General features: G+C 39.0%; 1 protein-coding gene across 2 annotated transcripts in view; it reads left to right on the top strand.

The window, feature by feature from the left end:
* The first annotated feature begins 1,175 nt into the window (after positions 1–1,175).
* slc16a9b (solute carrier family 16 member 9b) overlaps positions 1,176–15,941 on the top strand; it is a 34,825-nt gene continuing 20,059 nt past the window's right edge. The window contains exons 1-2 of one of the 2 annotated variants that reach the window (XM_062059121.1): positions 1,176–1,302; positions 1,385–1,527. The gene's annotated coding sequence lies outside the window, so the exon portion shown is untranslated. Of the gene's footprint in view, positions 1,303–1,384; positions 1,528–14,735; positions 15,087–15,941 lie in introns of those variants that run through there. The other variant, XM_062059122.1, reaches the window with a different exon arrangement.

Here is a 15,941-nt window from a genome sequence, read left to right as displayed (position 1 = left end):
AAATATTTAAGTGGACAATGGGAGTGTATATTTTGACAATAAACTACAAAATAATACAAAACAAACTAGTCCCCGCCGGCACTCACGCTACCGCTCCCTCTCTTCTCTCGCCCACACACTCACTGACGTCACTCACCTCACGGCCACACACATACGCTACTGTCATAACATTTTCTTTCCAATTCATTAATTAGGCAACTAATTTGAAACTGGTGTGGGTGGCTCTATATATACTAGCCCACTGCAGACACATGCCGAAATCAACAAGGAATCGAAAAGTATTAAATCTGTGACAAAAATAATATCCGCTCTGTCTAAACGATACCGTTTGATCAGCTGCTCGTCATCAAAAAAAAACAGAACATTGTTCCGTTCCCTGAACGTTCGCGCACGTCTCTCTCGCCTCAGTGCCATCCCCTGCTGGCAACTCCTAACCACTTAAGACACCTCTGAAGGTCTCTTAAATATCGTGGAGAGTAGGAGTGATTCTTAGGCTTAAGAACGTTGATAAAAAGCTTTTATTCTTAAGTTTGAGAGTAGGACTAAATTTTGCAAATTCTCAGGACTTAAGTGTAAAATGGCACTCAAAGAAGCTTGATAAGTACGGCCCCTGATTACTTTCATTTGGGTTGGTTTTAAGTACCATTGGAAGAGTAAGTCGTAAACAAATGTGTTTTCACAAGTGCAACAAAGTGGAGTACTCTGACTGCACACGTGTACTCCTACATGTACCACTTTGCATACATCTGTACTAGGGCTGCAACAACTAATCGATTATAAAAATAGTTGCCGATTAATTTAGTCATCCATTCGTTGGATCTATGCTGTGCGCATGCGCAGAGGCTTTTTTTTTTTTAATTTTTTTTTTTTTTTTTTTTTTAAATAAACATTTAAAAACTGCAACATGTACAAACAGCTGAGAAACAATAATCAAAATAAGTATGGTGCCAGTATGCTGTTTTTTTCAATAAAATACCGGAAAGGATAGAAATAAAGTTTGTCTCTTTTATCCGATTATTAATCGAAGTAATAATCGACAGATTGATCGATTATCAAATTAATCGTTAGTTGCAGCCCTAATCTGTACATGTGAGTACTTTTACTTTATTTTACTTTCATTACTCTGCTGTTACCTGGCCTGCACTTTGCTTCTGTAACACTTTCCGTTCCAGGGACGTCTGTTTGGTTCCGGCCCAAGCCGCTTTTGTTCTCAAGATCGGATTGTCTTACTTGACCCTTTTTGCGGGGCGGGGTCCGAGCATGGGGAGCCCTCCATAGGCTGGGAGGACCTCTCCTCCTCAGGTGACCTTTGCTCACACAACACCCCCCCCTGGAGAGAGTCCTCCTTTCTTCTCTGACTGTTTTTACTGGCGTTCTCTTGCAGAAACCTGAACCGATCCGAGCAGCCGGCGATTGGCAGGGGAGGGGGAGGGGCCTGCCAGCGTCGACGCCCCCTCGGGATGAGAACAGCGTGCTGCGGCTTCTCCCGTGTCTTCAGCAGGGATGCTTCTAATAGGCTCGCCGCCGGTTAGTGCGCAGACTTTTTATTGGTATGTGGACTCACCATGGTTATGTAGCGCCTAATGAAGAGGAATGCTGTGATTGGACAAGAGCAGAGTCTGGGAAGTCAGGCTGCGAGAAGGCTGCCAAGCAAGCAGAGGTCACCTGCTATTCTCCCCCCCGCCCACTAGCTTTAGTTTGGGATTTAAGAAGTAATCCTTTCTCTCTGTGCCAGGTTTTATTTGTACTGTCATTGTGCACTTATTGCAACTGACGTTAAAACCAGTTCCAACCAGGTCTTGGAGGGCATAGGCAGCCTGAGGACAAGGCAAGGCAACTTTATTTGTACAGCACGTTTATGACAATTTTTAAATTGGAGCTTTACAGGTTAAAAAGCATACAGCAAACAAAACAAAGAACATAAACAATGCATAAGCTAAACAAGATACCGTATTTTTCGGAGTATAAGTCGCTCCGGAGTATAAGTCGCACCGGCCGAAAATGCATAATAAAGAAGGAAAAAAAACATATATAAGTCGCACTGGAGTATAAGTTGCATTTTTGGGGGAAATGTATTTGATAAAAGCCAACATCAAGAATAGACATTTGAAAGGCAATTTTAAGTAAATAAACAGGCTGAATAAGTGTACGTTATATGAGGCATAAATAACCAACTGGTATGTTAACGTAACATATTATGGTAAGAGTCATTCAAATAACTATAACATATAGAACATGCTATACGTTTACCAAACAATCTGTCACTCCTAAATCCCATGAAATCTTATACGTCTAGTCCAGGGGTCGGCAACCTTTACCACTCAAAGAGCCATTTCGACGAGTTTCACAAATTAAAGATAACAATGGGAGCCACAAAACTCTTTTGAAATTTAAAATGAAATAACACTGCATACTAAGCTTTTTTTTTGGGGGGGGCTATGTTTAAACCAGGGGTCTCAGGCCCGCACCTTATTATAACAATTTAACGTTAGTACGGCCTGCTAGTTTTACATTAACGACGCTTGACAGCGTCATACTTGCCAACTCTCCCAATCTTTCCGGGAGATACCCGAAATGTAGGGCGTGTTGGCACTGCCTTTAGCGCCCTCTACAGTCTGTACACACAGCGTACCTGCTCGGCCACATGTTAAATGCAGCTACTGCTTACACACGAAAGTGACAGCAAGGCATACTTAGTCAACAGCCACACAGCTTACGCTGACGGTGGCCGTATAATTTAACACAACATTAACACTGTTACGTTACAAATATGCGCCACACTGTGAACCCACACCGAAAAAGAATGACAAACACATTTCTGGAGAACATCTGCACCGTAACACAACATAACACAACACATCGAATACCCAGAATCCCATGCAGCCCTAACTCTTCCGGTCTACATTGTACACCCCCGCTACCACCAAACCCCGCCCACCTCAACCGACGCACGAAGGGGGGTGGGGGGGTGGGGGGGGTTATAGAGGATCAGCAAATGCAGTGCTATCATGGCATGCCCTTGATTAAGTTGTTAGGGTGTAAATTGGAGAATATTTGCCTCGGGAGATTTTAATTTAGTTGTAAGGGTGAAAACTGGAGAATATTTACCCCAGGAGATTTCCAAGAAAGGCACTGAGATCCGTAAGTCTCCTGGGAAAATCGGGGGGGTCGGCAAGTATGCAGCTGAGCCGCATCAGAGTGGTCAAAGAGCCGCGGGTTGCCGACCCCTGGTGTAGTCTCTTACGTATATGAGATAAATAATATTGGATATTTTACGCTAATGTGTTCACACATAAGTCGCTCCTGAGTATAAGTCGCACCCCCGGCCAAACTATGAAAAAAACTGACTTATAGTCCGAAAAATACGGTAGTGTTCAAGTTAAAAGTTAAAGTAGCAATGATTGTCACACACACACTAGGTGTGGCGAAATTATTCTCTGCATTTGACCCATCACCCTTGATCACCCCCTGGGAGGTGAGGGGAGCAGTGAGCAGCAGCGGCCGCGCCCGGGAATCATTTTTTGGGGATTTAACCCCCAATTCCAAGCCTTGATGCTGAGTGCCAAGCAGGGAGGTAATGGCTCCCATTTTTATAGTCTTTGGTATGACTCGGCCGGGGTTTGAACTCGCAACCTACCCACCTCAGGGCGGACACTCTAACCCAGGGGTCACCAACGCGGTGCCCGCGGGCACCAGGTAGCTCGTAAGGACCAGATGAGTAGCCCGCTGGCCTGTTCTAAAAATAGCTCAAATAGCAGCACTTACCAGTGAGCTGCCTGTATTTTTTAAATTGTATTTATTTACTAGCAAGCTGGTCTCACTTTGCCCGACATTTTTAATTCTAAGAGAGACAAAACTCAAATAGAATTTGAAAATCCAAGAAAAATATTTTAAAGACTTGGTCTTCACTTGTTTAAATAAATTCATACATTTTTTACTTTGCTTCTTATAACTTTCAGAAAGACAATTTTAGAGAAAAAATACAACCTTAAAAATGATTTTAGGATTTTTAAACACATATACCTTTTTACCTTTTAAATTCCTTCCTCTTCTTTCCTGACAATTTAAATCAATGTTCAAGTACATTTATTTTTTCTATTGTGAAGAATAATAAATAAATTGTAATTTAATTCTTCATTTTAGCTTCTGTTTTTTTGACGAAGAATATTTGTGAAATATTTCTTCAAACTTATTATGATTAAAATTCAAAAAAATTATTCTGGCAAATCTGTAGAATCAAATTTAAATCTTATTTCAAAGTCTTTTGAGTTTCTTTTAAAATGTTTGTTCTGGAAAATCTAGAAGAAATAATGATTTGTCTTTATTAGAAATATAGCTTGGTCCAATTTGTTATATATTCTAACAAAGTGCAGATTGGATTTTAACCTATTTAAAACATGTCATCAAAATTCTAAAATTAATCTTAATCAAGAAAAATTACTAACGATGTTCCATAAATTCTTTTTTTAATTTTTTCAAAAAGATTCGAATTAGCTAGTTTTTCTCTTCTTTTTTTCGGTTGAATTTTGAATTTTAAAGAGTTGAAATTGAAGATAAACTATGTTTCAAAATTTAATTGTCATTTTTTTCGTGTTTTCTCCTCTTTTAAACCGTTCAATTAAGTGTAAATATCATTAATTATTAATAATAACATAGAGTTAAAGGTAAATTGAGCAAATTGGCTATTTCTGGCAATTTATTGAAGTGTGTATCAAACTGGTAGCCCTTCGCATGAATCACTACCCAAGAAGTAGCTCTTGCTTTCAAAAAGGTTGGTGACCCCTGCTCTAACCACTAGGCCACTGAGTAGGCAATACGGTGAAAGGGTTACGATTAGAGATGTCTGATAATATCGGCCGATAAATGCTTTAAAATGTAATAACGGAAAATATCGGTATCGTTTTTTTAAATTATCGGTATCGTTTTTTAATTTATTTTTTATTAAATCCACATAAAAAACACAAGATACACTTACAATTAGTGCACCAACCCAAAAAACCTCCCTCCCCCATTTACACTCATTCACACAAAAGGGTTGTTTCTTTCTGTTATTAATATTCTGCTTCCTACATTATATATCAATATATATCAATACAGTCTGCAAGGGATACAGTCCGTAAGCACACATGATTGTGCGTGCTGCTGCTCCACTAATAGTACTAACCTTTAACAGTTAATTTTACTCATTTTCATTCATTACTAGTTTCTATGTAACTGTTTTTATATTGTTTTACTTTTTTTTTTATTCAAGAAAATGTTTTTAATTTATTTATCTTATTTTATTTTATTATTTTTTTTTAAAAAAAGGACCTTATCTTCACCATACCTGGTTGTCCAAATTAGGCATAATAATGTGCTAATTCCACGACTGTATATATCGGTATTGGTTGATATCGGTATCGGTAATTAAAGAGTTGGACAATATCGGATATCGGCAAAAAGCCATTATCGGACATCCCTAGTTAGGATAAAAAGTAAAATTGCAAGATAAAAATAATGAAATAATAAAAGTGCGACAAATTGTAAAAAAAAAAAAGAGAAGAAAGAGGGCGTGGCTTCCATGCACACATCAATGCTTGATTGGGCTCCGCCCATTAATTTTGTCTTCATCAACAACACTTCTATCGTCAGTAATAGTGATATGGCAGCAGCATCACCAACCACACATTTTACCTCAAGTTTGGATACTTTCAGAAATACACAGGATTCTTGCTTTGATTTTATTTTTTTTTAACATTCCTATTCTTAGTAAAACATGGCAGTTAGCAGATAGTAAAGCCTTTGAGGTACAGTAACTAGGGATGTCCGATATTATCGGCCGATAAATGCGTTAAAATGTAATATCGGAAATTATCGGTATTGTTTTTTTTTATTATCTGTATCGTTTTTTTATTTTTTATTTTTATTTTTATTTTTTATTTTTATTAAATCAACATAAAAAACACAAGATACACTTACAATTAGTGCACCAACCCAAAAAACGTCCCTCCCCCATTTCTTTCTGTTATCAATATTCTGGTTCCTACATTATATATCAATATATATCAATACAGTCTGCAAGGGATACAGTTATTAATATTAACAATATATCAACATATATCAATACAGTCTGCAGGGATACAGTTATTGATATTAACAATATATCAATATATATCAATACAGTCTGCAAGGGATACAGTTATTAATATTAACAATATATCAACATATATCAATACAGTCTGCAAGGGATACAGTTATTAATATTAACAATATATCAATATATATCAATACAGTCTGCAAGGGATACAGTCCGTAAGCACACATGATTGTGCGTGCTGCTGCTCCACTAATAGTACTAACCTTTAACACTTCATTTTACTCATTTTCATTAATTACTAGTTTCTATGTAACTGTTTTTATATTGTTTTACTTTCTTTTTTATTCAAGAAAATGTTTTTAATTTAGTTATCTTGTTTTTTTTTGTTTTTTTTTAAAAAGTACCTTATCTTCACCATACACGGTTGTCCAAATTAGGCATAATAATGTGTTAATTCCACGACTGCATGTATCAGTTGATATCGGTATCGGTTGATATCGGTATCGGTAATTAAAGAGTTGGACAATATCGGAATATCGGATATCGTCAAAAAGCCATTATCGGACATCCCTAACAGTAACCTATCTGTACTTTGAAAAGTCTTCTAAATCAATAGTTATTGTCCAGAGTGACAGTTGTGTAAAGAACTCAAAGAAGAGACCATAACTGTAGAGAGTGAGAAGGAAACATCCTCTCATTTTGATCATTTGGCTCAGTGACATCCGCATATGCTTCATAAATACTCTTATTAGTGTATCATTGGAAATCAAGAAACATGTCTTGTGTTCATTAGAAGCCAGTCAAATTGAGAGTTAGCAGCTCTTTCGGCCTTAATTACAAGAATGTATATATTACTGGTCATCAAAATAAATGGTGACCAGTACAGGGAAGATCCTCTCAGTTCAAAAATCAATAGAAGACTTACTGCCTTGATGGAGAATAGAATAGTTTGGGATTTGTAACGTTTCGCTGTGCATATCAGGATCCTAGAAAAGTTAGCGTGCGACAATAACCACGCAGAAATTAATTTTTGTATTCAACATGTATTTTTTTAGATCTATATTTATTCTAAATAGGTCTTTTTTCAAGATGTCCTATCCATCCATCCAGCAAAGCATGTTGTTGATCCACATGATGCTGACCTTTATTGGACGTAGTTGGTGTTTGGCACAATAGGAAGACTCGGAAAGAAAGAAAGAAAGTGCAATTGTGGGGATGAGACAACAACATCACATGTACAAACTGAGCCCTGCTGGAGAGATGACAGAGAAGATGCACCTATTTCTTGTTTCAGCTCCGTCTGCCTTTCTTCAAAATCAACAGAGTTCTTGCCTTGACGGAGACTGTCTTTGAATAAGCAAGGAAAAGTTGTACTTGTCAGAGTTAGCAAGTGACAATGAAGATGTCAACTACATCTTTGTTTTACTAAGTCTTACAAATCAATAAGGTTATTGACAAATAGGCATAGGAGTTTCTTCAAAATCAATAAGGTTATTGACAAATAGGCATAGGAGTTTATTCCAAATCAATAAGGTTATTGACAAATAGGCATAATAGTTTCTTCAAAATCAATAAGGTTATTGACAAATAGGCATTGGAGTTTATTCAAAATCAATAAGGTTATTGACAAATAGGCATTGGAGTTTCTTCAAAATCAATAAGGTTATTGACAAATAGGCATAGGAGTTTATTCAAAATCAAAAAGGTTATTGACACATAGGCATACTGGTTCATTCAAAATCAATAAGGTTATTGACAAACAGGCATGAGAGTTTATTCAAAATCAATAAGGTTATTGACAAATAGGCATAATAGTTTCTTCAAAATCAATAAGGTTATTGACAAATAGGCATAGGAGTTTATTCAAAATCAATAAGGTTATTGACACATAGGCATAAGAGTTTATTCCAAATCAATAAGGTTATTGACAAATAGGCATAGGAGTTTATTCAAAATCAATAAGGTTATTGACAAATAGCCATAAGAGTTTATTCCAAATCAATAAGGTTATTGACAAATAGGCATTGGAGTTTCTTCAAAATCAATAAGGTTATTGACAAATAGGCATAGGAGTTTATTCAAAATCAATAAGGTTATTGACAAATAGGCATTGGAGTTTCTTCAAAATCAATAAGGTTATTGACAAATAGGCATAGGAGTTTATTCAAAATCAAAAAGGTTATTGACACATAGGCATACTGGTTCATTCAAAATCAATAAGGTTATTGACAAACAGGCATGAGAGTTTATTCAAAATCAATAAGGTTATTGACATATAGGCATAGGAGTTTATTCCAAATCAATAAGGTTATTGACAAATAGGCATAATAGTTTCTTCAAAATCAATAAGGTTATTGACAAATAGGCATAGGAGTTTATTCAAAATCAATAAGGTTATTGACAAATAGGCATAATAGTTTCTTCAAAATCAATAAGGTTATTGACAAATAGGCATAGGAGTTTCTTTAAAATCAATAAGGTTATTGACAAATAGGCATAGGAGTTTATTCAAAATCAATAAGGTTATTGACATATAGGCATAATGGTTTATTCACAATCAATAAGGTTATTGACAAATAAGTGTAGGAGTTTATTCAAAATCAATAAGGTTATTGACAAATAGGCATAGGAGTTTATTCAAAATCAATAAGGTTATTGACAAATAGGCATAGGAGTTTATTCAAAATCAAAAAGGTTATTGACACATAGGCATACTGGTTCATTCAAAATCAATAAGGTTATTGACAAACAGGCATGAGAGTTTATTCAAAATCAATAAGGTTATTGACATATAGGCATAGGAGTTTATTCCAAATCAATAAGGTTATTGACAAATAGGCATAATAGTTTCTTCAAAATCAATAAGGTTATTGACAAATAGGCATAATAGTTTCTTCAAAATCAATGAGGTTATTGACAAATAGGCGTAATAGTTTCTTCAAAATCAATAAGGTTATTGACAAATAGGCATAATAGTTTCTTCAAAATCAATAAGGTTATTGACAAATAGGCATAGGAGTTTCTTCAAAATCAATAAGGTTATTGACAAATAGGCATAGGAGTTTATTCAAAATCAATAAGGTTATTGACATATAGGCATAATGGTTTATTCAAAATCAATAAGGTTATTGACAAATAGGTGTAGGAGTTTATTCAAAATCAATAAGGTTATTGACAAATACGCATAGGAGTTTATTCAAAATCAATAAGGTTATTGACAAATAGGCATAGGAGTTTATTCAAAATCAAAAAGGTTATTGACACATAGGCATAATAGTTTATTCAAAATCAATAAGGTTATTGACAAATAGGCATAATAGTTTATTCAAAATCAATAAGGTTATTGACAAATAGGCATAATAGTTTATTCAAAATCAATAAGGTTATTGACAAATAGGCATAGGAGTTTATTCAAAATCAATACGGTTATTGACAAATAGGCATAGGAGTTTATTCAAAATCAATAAGGTTATTGACAAATAGGCATAGGAGTTTCTTCAAAATCAATAAGGTTATTGACAAATAGGCATAGGAGTTTCTTCAAAATCAATAAGGTTATTGACAAAAGGAGTATGTGTGACAGAGCAGGAAATGCTAGAAACTGAACAATCACATTGACCTTTTCGCCCTCGCTATTATTTTTAAAAAGCAATAGATTTCTTGCATTGACAGAGAAATGTACATTACAAAGTTGTACTTCATTTAAGTCCATTGATGAGTTGTTGCTGTTACAGCACTTTCCACATTCTTGCATCCATCATTAAAAATCAAAAGGGTTCTTGTTGTGACTTTGTTCACACACTGACAATAAACTGCTTTGTTTGCCCCAAGCATGTTTGTACTGACACGTCTTCAAAACAAATAGTGTTATTTTACAGACTATGAATGACAATCCTAATGATGGAAACCGGGACCAGTGCTGTAGAAAGGTGACCTCTACCTGTGCCAACGTTCAAAACCAATAGTGTTCTCGTCGTGGTGGCGATGGAAACTGTAGGCACGGACAGGCACCATGTGATCGTCTACTGTCGCTCAAAATCAACAGCGTTCTTGCCTTGATTATGTTCCGTTTTGCTGTATTAGAATCCCTGAGGTCAAGCGGCTTGGAAAGTCTCGGTGTTGGTAAGTATGCAACAGAGAGGTCCTTAAAGATCAGTAGGATTCTTGCGTTAGTCAGCAGAGACAAGCTGAGGTGTTGGTAAGTATGCAACAGAGAGGTCCTTAAAGATCAGTAGGATTCTTGCGTTAGTCAGCAGAGACACGCTGAGGTGTTGGTAAGTATGCAACAGAGAGGTCCTTAAAGATCAGTAGGATTTTTGCGTTAGTCAGCAGAGACACGCTGAGGTGTTGGTAAGTATGCAACAGAGAGGTCCTTAAAGATCAGTAGGATTCTTGCGTTAGTCAGCAGAGACACGCTGAGGTGTTGGTAAGTATGCAACAGAGAGGTCCTTAAAGATCAGTAGGATTCTTGCGTTAGTCAGCAGAGACACGCTGAGGTGTTGGTAAGTATGCAACAGAGAGGTCCTTAAAGATCAGTAGGATTCTTGCGTTAGTCAGCAGAGACAAGCTGAGGTGTTGGTAAGTATGCAACAGAGAGGTCCTTAAAGATCAGTAGGATTCTTGCGTTAGTCAGCAGAGACACGCTGAGGTGTTGGTAAGTATGCAACAGAGAGGTCCTTAAAGATCAGTAGGATTCTTGCGTTAGTCAGCAGAGACACGCTGAGGTGTTGGTAAGTATGCAACAGAGAGGTCCTTAAAGATCAGTAGGATTCTTGCATTAGTCAGCAGAGACAAGCTGAGGTGTTGGTAAGTATGCAACAGAGAGGTCCTTAAAGATCAGTAGGATTCTTGCATTAGTCAGCAGAGACACGCTGAGGTGTTGGTAAGTATGCAACAGAGAGGTCCTTAAAGATCAGTAGGATTCTTGCATTAGTCAGCAGAGACAAGCTGAGGTGTTGGTAAGTATGCAACAGAGAGGTCCTTAAAGATCAGTAGGATTCTTGCATTAGTCAGCAGAGACACGCTGAGGTGTTGGTAAGTATGCAACAGCGAGGTCCTTAAAGATCAGTAGGATTCTTGCATTAGTCAGCAGAGACACGCTGAGGTGTTGGTAAGTATGCAACAGCGAGGTCCTTAAAGATCAGTAGGATTCTTGCGTTAGTCAGCAGAGACACGCTGAGGTGTTGGTAAGTATGCAACAGAGAGGTCCTTAAAGATCAGTAGGATTCTTGCATTAGTCAGCAGAGACACGCTGAGGTGTTGGTAAGTATGCAACAGAGAGGTCCTTAAAGATCAGTAGGATTCTTGCATTAGTCAGCAGAGACACGCTGAGGTGTTGGTAAGTATGCAACAGCGAGGTCCTTAAAGATCAGTAGGATTCTTGCATTAGTCAGCAGAGACAAGCTGAGGTGTTGGTAAGTATGCAACAGAGAGGTCCTTAAAGATCAGTAGGATTCTTGCATTAGTCAGCAGAGACAAGCTGAGGTGTTGGTAAGTATGCAACAGAGAGGTCCTTAAAGATCAGTAGGATTCTTGCATTAGTCAGCAGAGACACGCTGAGGTGTTGGTAAGTATGCAACAGCGAGGTCCTTAAAGATCAGTAGGATTCTTGCATTAGTCAGCAGAGACAAGCTGAGGTGTTGGTAAGTATGCAACAGAGAGGTCCTTAAAGATCAGTAGGATTCTTGCATTAGTCAGCAGAGACACGCTGAGGTGTTGGTAAGTATGCAACAGAGAGGTCCTTAAAGATCAGTAGGATTCTTGCATTAGTCAGCAGAGACACGCTGAGGTGTTGGTAAGTATGCAACAGAGAGGTCCTTAAAGATCAGTAGGATTCTTGCATTAGTCAGCAGAGACAAGCTGAGGTGTTGGTAAGTATGCAACAGAGAGGTCCTTAAAGATCAGTAGGATTCTTGCATTAGTCAGCAGAGACAAGCTGAGGTGTTGGTAAGTATGCAACAGAGAGGTCCTTAAAGATCAGTAGGATTCTTGCATTAGTCAGCAGAGACAAGCTGAGGTGTTGGTAAGTATGCAACAGAGAGGTCCTTAAAGATCAGTAGGATTCTTGCGTTAGTCAGCAGAGACAAGCTGAGGTGTTGGTAAGTATGCAACAGAGAGGTCCTTAAAGATCAGTAGGATTCTTGCATTAGTCAGCAGAGACACGCTGAGGTGTTGGTAAGTATGCAACAGAGAGGTCCTTAAAGATCAGTAGGATTCTTGCATTAGTCAGCAGAGACAAGCTGAGGTGTTGGTAAGTATGCAACAGAGAGGTCCTTAAAGATCAGTAGGATTCTTGCATTAGTCAGCAGAGACACGCTGAGGTGTTGGTAAGTATGCAACAGAGAGGTCCTTAAAGATCAGTAGGATTCTTGCATTAGTCAGCAGAGACACGCTGAGGTGTTGGTAAGTATGCAACAGCGAGGTCCTTAAAGATCAGTAGGATTCTTGCATTAGTCAGCAGAGACACGCTGAGGTGTTGGTAAGTATGCAACAGAGAGGTCCTTAAAGATCAGTAGGATTCTTGCATTAGTCAGCAGAGACAAGCTGAGGTGTTGGTAAGTATGCAACAGAGAGGTCCTTAAAGATCAGTAGGATTCTTGCATTAGTCAGCAGAGACACGCTGAGGTGTTGGTAAGTATGCAACAGCGAGGTCCTTAAAGATCAGTAGGATTCTTGCGTTAGTCAGCAGAGACACGCTGAGGTGTTGGTAAGTATGCAACAGAGAGGTCCTTAAAGATCAGTAGGATTCTTGCATTAGTCAGCAGAGACAAGCTGAGGTGTTGGTAAGTATGCAACAGAGAGGTCCTTAAAGATCAGTAGGATTCTTGCATTAGTCAGCAGAGACACGCTGAGGTGTTGGTAAGTATGCAACAGAGAGGTCCTTAAAGATCTGTAGGATTCTTGCGTTAGTCCGCAGAGACACGCTGAGGTGTTGGTAAGTATGCAACAGAGAGGTCCTTAAAGATCAGTAGGATTCTTGCGTTAGTCCGCAGAGACACGCTGAGGTGTTGGTAAGTATGCAACAGAGAGGTCCTTAAAGATCAGTAGGATTCTTGCATTAGTCAGCAGAGACACGCTGAGGTGTTGGTAAGTATGCAACAGAGAGGTCCTTAAAGATCAGTAGGATTCTTGCATTAGTCAGCAGAGACACGCTGAGGTGTTGGTAAGTATGCAACAGAGAGGTCCTTAAAGATCTGTAGGATTCTTGCGTTAGTCAGCAGAGACACGCTGAGGTGTTGGTAAGTATGCAACAGAGAGGTCCTTAAAGATCAGTAGGATTCTTGCATTAGTCAGCAGAGACACGCTGAGGTGTTGGTAAGTATGCAACAGAGAGGTCCTTAAAGATCAGTAGGATTCTTGCATTAGTCAGCAGAGACAAGCTGAGGTGTTGGTAAGTATGCAACAGAGAGGTCCTTAAAGATCAGTAGGATTCTTGCGTTAGTCAGCAGAGACACGCTGAGGTGTTGGTAAGTATGCAACAGAGAGGTCCTTAAAGATCAGTAGGATTCTTGCATTAGTCAGCAGAGACACGCTGAGGTGTTGGTAAGTATGCAACAGAGAGGTCCTTAAAGATCAGTAGGATTCTTGCATTAGTCAGCAGAGACACGCTGAGGTGTTGGTAAGTATGCAACAGAGAGGTCCTTAAAGATCTGTAGGATTCTTGCATTAGTCAGCAGAGACAAGCTGAGGTGTTGGTAAGTATGCAACAGAGAGGTCCTTAAAGATCAGTAGGATTCTTGCGTTAGTCAGCAGAGACACGCTGAGGTGTTGGTAAGTATGCAACAGAGAGGTCCTTAAAGATCAGTAGGATTCTTGCGTTAGTCAGCAGAGACACGCTGAGGTGTTGGTAAGTATGCAACAGAGAGGTCCTTAAAGATCAGTAGGATTCTTGCATTAGTCAGCAGAGACACGCTGAGGTGTTGGTAAGTATGCAACAGAGAGGTCCTTAAAGATCTGGAGAAATCACTGCAGGTAAGCAGCTAAGCCCGTGACCTTCCATCCCTCAGGCTGTACTGCATCAACAAGTGTGTGTAAAGGATATCACCACATGGGCTCAGGAACACTCCAGAAACCCACTGTCAGTAACTACAGTTGGTCGCTACATCTGTAAGTGCAAGTTAAAACTCTCCTATGCGAGGCGGAAACCGTTTATCAACAACACCCAGAAACGCCGTCGGCTTCGCTGGGCCTGAGCTCATCTAAGATGGACTGATACAAAGTGGAAAAGTGTTCTGTGGTCTGACGAGTCCACATTTCAAATTGTTTTTGGAAACTGTGGACGTCGTCGTGTCCTCCGGACCAAAGAGGAATAGAACCATCCGGATTGTTCTAGGGTGAAAGTGTAAAAGGCAGCATGTGTGATGGTATGGGGGTGTATTAGTGGCCAAGACATGGGTAACTTACACATCTGTGAAGGCACCATTAATGCTGAAAGGTACATACAGCTTTTGGAGCAACATATGTTGCCATCCAAATAACGTCTTTTTCATGGACGCCCCTGCTTATTTCAGCAAGACAATGCAAATCATTGTATTCTGTTTTTATTTACCATTTACACAACGTGCCAACTTCACTGGTTTTGGGTTTTGTATTTTATTTTGAAACTAATTTATTTTGTGATTGTGCATGACTTCCTGTCCAACACAGTAGATTATAGCTGAATGGGTGAGGGCCGACATCCGGGCAACTGAGCTACATACGGGTTCTTCGAGCCATAGCAACGAGACTGGCGTTGAAAACAAACCGTCGTCATTACTCTTTAACCTGTCGACCTACGCTGGTTAAACCCGTCATTCTGCCTCCAAAATGCCGAAAAACGGTGTTGTTTTTGGTTGTGCTAACCACAACCGGAAACAGGGAAAACAAAGGTTGTATTTTGTTCTGCCAAAGCGTGATAAAAGCCCACAGAGACGAGACAAATGGCTCGCAGCTTTACACCGGGAAAACGAAGACGGTTCTCACTGGAGTCCCCCAAAGTCCCGGGTCGTGTGTTCGGATCACTTCGTTTCTGGTAAATATAAGGAACACAAATCCACCTTCTTAACCACAACTTGGCTATACGTCCGTGCTAATGTTGTACTTGTTGAATTTGTACCTTATAACGTTCGACAGCTGAAGTTGTTGTTGTACAAAAATAACATGCGGTATATACTATATAGTCTATAGCCTAGCTAGCCATTTTCGAAAACCGGACAACGAGAGGATACCAAAGGCAGCGAAGTTTCCCTTTAAGATGAAGATGGACACCACCGGGAAAACGTAAGCCAGGGTGGCCAAAGAACACCTGGCGAAGAACAGTTGTATTTAAACAATACATGTAGCCCTCAAATCTGTCAATATTTTATACACTAACACTTGATCTTGTTGTTGATAACTTCCGCGTCTCTTTCTTAGTAGCGCGCAGGCTAAGCTAACTAGCAAGCTAAGCTAAGCCTGAGAAGCTTTCAAGTTCACTGAGACGAGTCTGACGCAAATAATACATTTTTTCACACGATATGCGAATAAGTAAAAATGCGTAAATGAAGGATTTAACGCCGACTTCCAAGCCACAACGCTCGTTAAATGCTTTTTCTGTCAATGCTGTGTTCGCTGTGAGCTGCTTTGTTTTCAACGAATTCCCGGTTGCTCGGGGATTGGTAGGCAGAAGTGACGTAGGTCCGCCCTCACCCATAGTGTGGCTTCCCTAAAAATCACCAGGATGCTTGGCTTGCGTCACTTATTTTTATGCTGTAATGAACTTGCGCATGTGTAGAAGAATATATATATGGAAGACTTGGCGGAGGTAATGTGTGCCCCGCCCACTCGGGTCAGCACATAAACGGCAACAACTTGTCATGTTACATAGATAAGTACTTTGTTGTTAGGG

The sequence above is a fragment of the Entelurus aequoreus genome, linkage group LG09, assembly GCF_033978785.1.
Source record: "Entelurus aequoreus isolate RoL-2023_Sb linkage group LG09, RoL_Eaeq_v1.1, whole genome shotgun sequence".
Classification (NCBI taxonomy): Eukaryota; Metazoa; Chordata; class Actinopteri; order Syngnathiformes; family Syngnathidae; genus Entelurus; species Entelurus aequoreus.
This window is presented reverse-complemented; position numbering and strand designations above follow the sequence as displayed.